At 52.9% G+C, this 8,567-nt stretch overlaps 1 protein-coding gene across 2 annotated transcripts in view; it reads right to left on the reverse strand.

Annotated features, from left to right (window-relative positions):
* Positions 1 to 6,319, reverse strand: part of Bcor (BCL6 corepressor) — a 121,725-nt gene extending 115,406 nt beyond the window's left edge. For both annotated transcript variants that reach the window (XM_075957235.1, XM_075957229.1), the window contains exon 1: positions 6,233 to 6,319. The gene's annotated coding sequence lies outside the window, so the exon portion shown is untranslated. The remainder of the gene's footprint in view (positions 1 to 6,232) is intronic.
* Positions 6,320 to 8,567: the final 2,248 nt, after the last annotated feature.

An 8,567-nucleotide genomic window follows, 5' to 3' on the forward strand; every position in this document is an offset into this window, starting at 1 on the left:
GTGGGTAGGCTATCCACCGGCATCTGCTCTCCAGACCCACATTAGGGGACAAGGCCAGGAAGCTACTTTGAATTTATATTCTTCCGGTCTTCGTCTTAAAATGTGGTTTAATCCATTTTAAAGGACTCTTTTCGTTCTCATTAACCTCAAATTTTAATGGGGAATTTTCCTAGAACATTCCAAAGATTCTCCCGTTCTTCAGAAACTTAATTTGAAGCGGTGTAAATGAAAAAGGGGGTCAGTATGAAGGTGCTTTTTGGCCGCACTGTCTCTTCCAGTCTTGCAGGGATCTGGGGGCAGGTTACACAAAGACTGGTTTTGCCATGTGCGGGAGAAAGCACACTGAACACCGTGAACTGGACAGCCCAAGGTGCGTTTGCAAAGAACTCTTAACACTTCTATCTTCTTCAACCTACCTAAGGTGACAGAGGAAGTGTTAATACTCCCATTTTACAGGTGAGAAGGCTGCCTCTACCAGCCCTCAAGTTTCCGAGTGTTTGTCTTCATCATAGAAACGAGGTCAGAGGCCAGGTGGAACCCCCACTCCTGTCCATTAATCATCATAGCCCGTGTCAGTGTCATTTTGGTAAAATGACACAAGGTTTCTGGAATTTGCCTAGCTTTTCCCCACTTGAGGTGGTGCCCTTCCTTCACAGCCAAAAAAAAAAAAAAAAGAAAGAAAGAAAAAGAAAAGAAAAGAGAAAAAAATCACGAATTGTCTGTTTTTTCTCTCTCTCACACACACACACACACACACACACACACACACCCAGCCAATTCTGCCTCTCGGCCACCGAGAACTATTTTAAAGTACTTCTGCAGACAGACCCTCTGGCCCCTCCGGAAGTGTTTTATGGACCTGTGAGTCCAGTTAATCCCAAGAGGCGAGGAAGGATTAGTCCGGGGTGTGGGTGTGGGAATCCTGTGTTTAGGTTTATCCCTATAGGAGTGGAGGAGGGGTTTGATGGCTTTGGCAATATATGCCTCCTCCCCATGAAACTCGACATTTGAGCCAACAAAGATGGAGACAGAGGCCCTCAAGCCCCAGCGAGGAGGTGTGGGCTGGGACGGAAAAGGGGGGCACACTCTAGGCCAACACTGAACTTGGTGAGGAAACTCCAGAGCGCAGTGGTGTGAGCCGTCGTCCTCGTGTCCATGTCCCCCACCCCCGCCCCCGCCCTGGTGTTATCCTTCTAGCCCTGTGGAAAGCAAGAGAGCCGCCACCCTGAAGGGGCCTGAAAGAAACAATCACCAGCGTCATGCGAAGATGGCAGCGGATCCCCTGGGTTTCAAGGCTCCAGGAAAGGTGTTCTGCCTTGAGGCGCAAGGGCTGCTGCACTCTCCCTTGCCCGAACGATCTCCCCTAGGCTCCCTAAACCGCTAAGCCCCCAAGTCCTCCTAGGCCACTCAGCTACACTGGGCACGTAGGAATGTCACACTGGTCAACATAAAGTGCAGGACAGACCTACTACCTTCGTGGGAGGTGGGATTTACTCCCCCATCCCCCTAATTCAGGCACAGGTCTATTTTTACTCCAGGGTCACTCCGTAGCACGGATAGAATAGATCTTCGCCAGCAGCTGCCACTTCTCGAGGGGGGGGGACGACAAGGGGATCCACAGGCCTGGCAGTGCGCCCCAGGCTTGAGCGGCGTATGCACATATGCGGGCTGGGGGAAGGGCAGCACAGCCTCCCCACCTGGACTCTGCGAAGCAAACAATCGCCGTGAGCTTTCGAAGCACCAGAGCGAGCCAGGAAGAGGAAGGGAAAGTGGAGGTCCGGAGCTTGGAAAGCGTGTTTGTGTGCGCGCGCGGGAGTGGGGGGTAGGGTAGGGGTGGGTCCTAGGGAACTAGTGGTAAACCCGACTGGGTTAAATGCTAACGACCAGAACCAGCTGTCCAGACCTCGAATGATGGTCTGGGCTCTCTAGCCCCAGGCAATGGAGTTTAGCCCAGGGCTGGCGCCTCCAGTGGAGAGAAACAGGGAGCTTCGGTAGGCGCCACTATGCATCTAGCCAGATCCACGGAAGGATCCTAGGGGCACGCCTGGAGCCAGGGGACCTGCACGAACCAGCCACCACCGCGGGCAGCCGTTTAGCTCAGCCGCCCAGGACCACTGACGATGAGTGATAAGAAGTTCCTAGGCAATCTGCTCCTCTCAGGCCCTAGTCACCTCCGGCGGACGTGACCGCCGGATGCTGTGTGGCTAGGTGGGCTAGGGGCCTTTGCCCTGCCTTCCTTGGCCCTTTCTGTGCTGCAGAGTCACGGTAGATTCTGTTCCCCGTATCTGGAGTTGTAAAATAGCCCAAACTGTGGGGCTTCTCAAGCCACATTTTCTTTTGAAAGTGTCCAGCCAGTCCCCTTGAAACACCCCCTTAAATAAATCACATAGACTACGCTGTGGGCGAAGCAACACAGCCCTCTTTCTGGTCAGTCCAGGGTCTACTCCAAACGTTGGGGCTTTGGGCAAGCTATTTAACAGTTCTGGACCTCAGTGTCTTCAACCTGTGGGGCAAGGGAAGCAGTCTTAGTGTCACCTCATAACAGAGTTGTTTCGAAGAGAATCTGCTTTTACAAATAAATGCTTAGGCCACTGCAAAGCCTGCCACACGAGCCAGCCGTTAGGATTTGGTAGTCCCTTACTGGGAGGGGGCACCTCTTCGTTAGAGTCCCCCAGGTCTATTCAGAGGCATCATCAGGCAAAGTGGAAAGAGAGCATTGTTAGTGTCACCAGAAAAGTTTTTGCTTTTGTTTTGTTATGTATCCCTGGCTGTCCTCCTGGAATTCGCTCTGGCCTCAAACTCAGAGATCCGCCTGCATCTGCCTCCTGAGCGCTGGGAGTGCTGGGATGAAAGGCAGGCGCCACCACTGCCAGGCAGTCCCCAGAAAAGTTAATGCAAAAAGTCCTCACACTCTCTCTTAACCCTTTGTCCTTAAAGGCCTGTTTTGGCGGTGCGGAAGAGAGCCCACCCTCTACTCCCCTCAGGGTCTCTGCGTCCCAGGTAGGTGGGCCAGGAGTTCAAGACAATTCTCTGCCTCAACATTCTAAGTGCTAGGATTGCAAGGAGGAGCCTCCACGCCCTGTGAGAGTGCGCTTTAATGGTGTTCATTTAGTTTGGATTAATGTCATGGATCAGACATCATAGCCACACTCTCCCAGCAATCTTACAGATTTTCCAAAATAATCTTCTGCAGCCACCTTTTTTGATGATTCCAGGCTACCTTGTTCCTGGAGAGTTGGGTTAAGTTCAAGTATCCTGCCATTGCTGGATCACATTTTACTGACACCCAAATGTAAGTACTGCTTATGTGAACAGGATTGGCCAGAATCCTGTTTAAGAATCTCCTTACTATCTATGCCTGGCATGATATGATGTGTGCCAGTGGCAAAGAAGGGCCTGACGGGTCAACTATAACTCATAACATAGGTTGCTTTTTCTCTTTTAAAAGACAAGGCATTTCTCATACGTGGCTACTCACTTAAAAGTGCCGGGGATGGGCTGGAGTCCTAGCAGATTCTATCCGAGCTTTCTCTGAGCGGCCAGCCCAGAGAAAGACAAAGAACACAGACACCTCTAAGGTTTGCTCCTGAGAGCTTGGGTCACCTCTGGTACTTGCCCCTGTACTCTCTCCAATCCCTTACAAACCCTGGCCGACCTGCCTTTCTGAAACAGTTTCTCAGACCCAAATCAGAATCCCAGTTCTCGAGCGCCACCCGGAGAGTTCATATTTCCCCTCCTCCGAGGCCGCGTGGTGCACATTGAGAGTCCGAGGGCGGCAGCGGCGGCAGTAGCAGCACAGCTCGGTGGCCTCCTGCCCGCACCCTGCAGCACGTCAGCAGGAAAAGAAAGGCAAGAGTAAACCCACAAGAGTGGGGTGGAAAAGCGAAGTACAAACAACCCGAGGCAGGCGTACGCAAGGAAGAGTAAGCAGCCTCAAGTAGAAACTATACCTAAAATATTCCCTTTGAGTTCTATTAATTACAGGTTCTCGAAGGTGGAGCGCAACGGGGACTCCTCTGTCTTGACCATACCAAGACAATGGGGTTCATCTCAGACCCTCCAGAAGACACAATTCATAAGTGGACAATAGTACAGTAAGGTTCGCCTCTACAGATTAACCTGTTCTCATCCTATTTTTACCGACTCAGTGTGTTTGATTGTGGGGGAGGGGATGGCGCTTGAAATATACACTGTGAATCCGAATTTAACTGGGATACGTTCCCGTGGCTGTCTGACTACATTTGTTTGGTTCCTTTGAGAATCCACGTTTTCTGGCCTCAAGAGGGGCAGGCAGCCCTCATGGCTCCTCCCTTGGCGGTTTCCTGGCGAGGCGCCCATCCTCCTCTAGCACCGGGAACAGAGGCAGCCACATTAATACTCCCAGGCAGCCAGTTCTGACCTATACTGTCATTTTTTCCATCGGTCAGGATCAGGCTGGGGTGGGGGTAGCGCTCCTCCGAGGGGCTTTGCACGGATCGTTGGGTTTTCCCCGGCGAACTTAACACGGAGGCAAAAGGGGCAGATGGAAACCAGGCCTCGGCTGGCCGGGCGCGCGTAAGCGCCTCACTCGGCAGCTCGACGCAAAGCCAGGGCTGGATTTTCGAGGCCCGGGCCCGGCGGCTCCTCTGGGCCGGCGATATCCCCCCCCCCCCCCCCCCAGGCTGAGCTAACACACTCTCCTAATTCCGCCCTCGGGGACAGCAGCTGTGAGGCGAAAGGGGCGGGTGGGGGAACCCACAACTTTCCCACCAGAAAAGTCTGTGGCGAACAGGAGTGATGAAGGCCCACCCCGATTTCGTGCACGTAGCGGCACAGCATCTAATCAGTGTCACTGCCAGAAATACGCTTCTGCGGAGGGCGACACCCCCGCCCCCTCCAACCTGCGGGGGAGGGGGGCTGCAAATGGCGTCTCCTGTCGCCCTGGACTCTGCTTGGCACCCGCTGCCGAGACCATGAGCTGACGCTGCAGCTAACTGAAGTGCAGCGTCTGGAACACGAACACGCCGGGGCCCGGGTGTCCCTGCAGGGTCACAGTTAAAGGAACTAGCGCGCCAGTCCCAGCTTCGAGGCTATTCTCTCCTCCTTCACCTCCGGAAGAGCCACCCTTCCTCAACTGGGGTGTGTGGGGAGGAGTACAGGAAACTTTGCAAGACAACTGTTCTGCGCCTTCGCTAGAGGACCGGGGGTGGCTTTCTCTTCCCAGGCCAGCCCACACCACTACAGTCTTCCCAGGTCTCAGTCCTGAGCCTCGTGGACTCCTCTAGAAAGAGGAACGTATTCCAGGTCATTGGCAAATGATGACCACATCAAAGTGGAGAGTTCCCAAGGGTTCTGGCAGGTGACCAAGTTTGTGTCCTTAACCCTCCCACGCAAGAGTCTTTCGCGCCACTTTGAGCAAATGTGAGGCCCACTCCACCGGAGTGGTGCAGGTGGTTTCTCTCCAGCACCCCCCTCCTCGACCTCGAAATACTCCTGAGGAGGCCCATGGTGGCTCTTCTCTCTCCGGGTGTGTGTGTGTGTGTGTGTGTGTGTGTGTGTGTGTGTGTGTGTGAATTCGTGCGCGACACGGGCTCACATCTTGCTAAACCATTTCTGTTGCCCTCCCCCGGGATAGCACTGCAGGACGCACTCTCCCCCAAGCGTAGTGGGGTGCCCCTGCGACTCAGGCAAGGATGGCGGTTCCGGTCGTTCCGGGATTTGCCAGAGAGAAGAAAACAAGGCCGGTGACTGCAAGAGAAGCGCCTCCCTGTTCGGGTCTCAGACATTCGCGTAATCTCCGCGTGGATCTGGCTCTTGCCAGGAGGGAGCCCCGCTGGCGTCCCTCTGCCCTCACACTGCCCTCGGCCATCGTTCTCCTCCCGCCCGGTGCCGCAGCACGCGGAGCTCGGAGCGCCCCGGATCCCACAGCACCCCTCCTTTAAGGCGCACGCCTCCCGAGCTCGAGCTCCGGGCTCCCCCAGCTCCTGGAGCCCCGACTACTCGGCTTCCACCTTAGGCTGCAAAAGCCGCCGCCCCGCGCCACCCACGCCTGGCCGGGCCCTTGTCTTAGCCGGGCTCCCCGGCCAGCTGCACGGCCACCGCCGCACGTGACCCGCCCCCGTCGCGGCTTCCGCTGAGCTGCCTGTTCCGGAGCACAAACAATTTCTGCTCTGACGCGGGGTCTCTGGGGCCCTGGCGTCCTCTCCTCCCTGCCCCCCCTTCCGGGTACGAGAACTTAAAACAACTCGCTGACCTTCGGGTGGACTAGCGCCGACTTCCACCGACTCCGGCATTCCGTTCGAACCCAGCAGCCTCGGCTTCTAAGATTTCACTCCACGCCTGGCTGGGGGGAGGGGGTGATGTCTCCGGGAGGGGGTGTCTCAGATCGAAAGAGCCACTTCACTCTCTTTCCCTTCCTCCGAAGTGAGTTTTTAGACTATCCGGAGGCTCTAGGGAAACTCAAGTGGCCGCGCGCATAGGACCCCTCCCTCCCTCTGCGTCCTGCACACCCCGCCTTGTCTTACTGTGACCCGATTTCCAGGGTCAGCGGCAGAAGGCCTGGCTAGCTGCGTCGGAAATACCAAGTGGACCGGGGAGTTCTGGGGTGAGGTGACTGTGGTAATACTGATGACCTCACTCTCACGCTCTGTGCTAGGTAGGGCCTTCCTTTGCAGAGCTGGAAACTGAGGCACAAAGAATACGTAGTTATGCTGCTGGTTCTGTTACCTCCAAGTTAATGTGAGAATGTGAACCAAGCCAGTCCAGGTTGGTTAAGCAGCCTGTAGCAGCAGTCACCTTGTTATCCAAAGTCCAGACTCATTTAGAAACTTAGTGTTCACTCGATGCCTATTATATTTGCATGGAGCATTGTTCTTAGCATTTTGTAGGCGCACACTAAGTATTGAGAGAATGGGTGTCTGAACAAACGATTGACAAGCTCATTGATGGCAAGTGATTTTACAGAAAGTACTAACCATTGTTCTTCCTAACAGGATTGTCCTGGTTGAATAAAACCTGCAACCCCCCCCCCCCCCGCGCCGCCCCATCTTTCTTTTCCTTCCTTTCTTCCTTTCTTTTTTCCTTCTTTAAAATTTTTTTGTTGTTGTTGAATGTTTCCAGGTAACAGGAAATCTTATTCAAAAATATATTAACTTCTCATCCCTACCTTTGACCCTCACCTCTACCCAGGTCAATCATCCTGGCAAGCAACTGAAGGCACGTTCTCAAAGTTACTGCTGCTTGGTCTCAGCCTACTTCTGTGTGTGCGTGCGCGCACACACACACACACACACACACACACACACACACACACACTTTGCTGTATAGACTTTCCATGCTGAGATATAGGAAAAGCTACAGCTGATGATATTTCTGGGCCTAGTAAGAAAGCTGAAGGATACACCCAGCAATCAAGGTTCACTGACTTCCCTTCTCATAGGTGGAGCTGGGAAATCTACTTAAATATTGCAGTCTCGTGGCTATTTTATATATTAGTTTTATGAGGCCGTCTCCCTCCGTAGCCCCGGGCTGGTCTGGAACTTATGACAACCCTCTTGCCTCACTGTTCTGGGTGCTAGAATTACCAGTGGATATAAATTGCCACTCTCTGCAATGTGTTTCTTTTGTTTTTAAGATTTATTTTATTATCTTAAATTATGAGTATGTGTGTCTCTGTGTGTGTGTGTTTATGTGCACACAAGTGCTGGTGCCCTCAGTGCTGAAGTGATATGTCTGTGAGCCTTCTAGTGTGGGCGCTGGGAACCACACTCTGGTCCTCATACTGATGAGCTGGTACTTGCTGAGCCATCTCTCTAGCCTATGGTTATTTTATTTTAGTAGATTAAGGAGCACACTACCCAGCTTGGTCATGTGGCAGTCCACACCAGCTGCGAGGTCACATCTTCAGAAAGACAGTTTTAACGGACAGTGCAGCAGTGCTAGTCAGTGGGATGACATCTGGGATCTGGAGAGCGGCCATGGGTACTCTATGCTTTCCTGTTCCTTCCGGTGGCCCAAGACAGGATGCAGTTCCAAAACATTCTCATATTTAAACAGTGCAGTAGAAGGCATTTTTATAACATATCACACCCCTAAATCTAAGCAATTAACCCTTCCGTTCTACAGTCTGGAATCTATGAAATAAGAGCAGATTTCACTTCTGGTTACCTGAAAGAAAACCTTCTCCTTTCTTTAGTAGTATCCTGCAGCATGTATGAATCAGAGCAGGGAATGGGAAAGATGCCTGCTCTGTTTCTGATTATTACTGTAATCCTCCCTCCTCCTCCGCATCTCACCCTCCCTTCCCACCCCTCCCTCTCTTTCTGACAGTTGTCTATTTTGGCTCATGTTCCTATGATTATTGACCGAGAAATGAAAATGTGTATTTTCTTTCTAAGTTACAACCCAATCTGGATTCCAAAGGCTGGGGTTCTGGCTGCCTCTTTTACAGTCTGGTCTGGAATGGCCAACAGAACCCTATAACCTCAGTCTGAGCTATCCAGCCTTGGAAGGGTCTGAAATTGTCCAAGGACTTCACCAGCTGATGGTAGTTGAAAGCGGCCATCGGAAAGACACTCATCCCTTGAGCG

This window comes from Microtus pennsylvanicus, chromosome X (assembly GCF_037038515.1).
Source record: "Microtus pennsylvanicus isolate mMicPen1 chromosome X, mMicPen1.hap1, whole genome shotgun sequence".
NCBI classification, from domain to species: Eukaryota; Metazoa; Chordata; class Mammalia; order Rodentia; family Cricetidae; genus Microtus; species Microtus pennsylvanicus.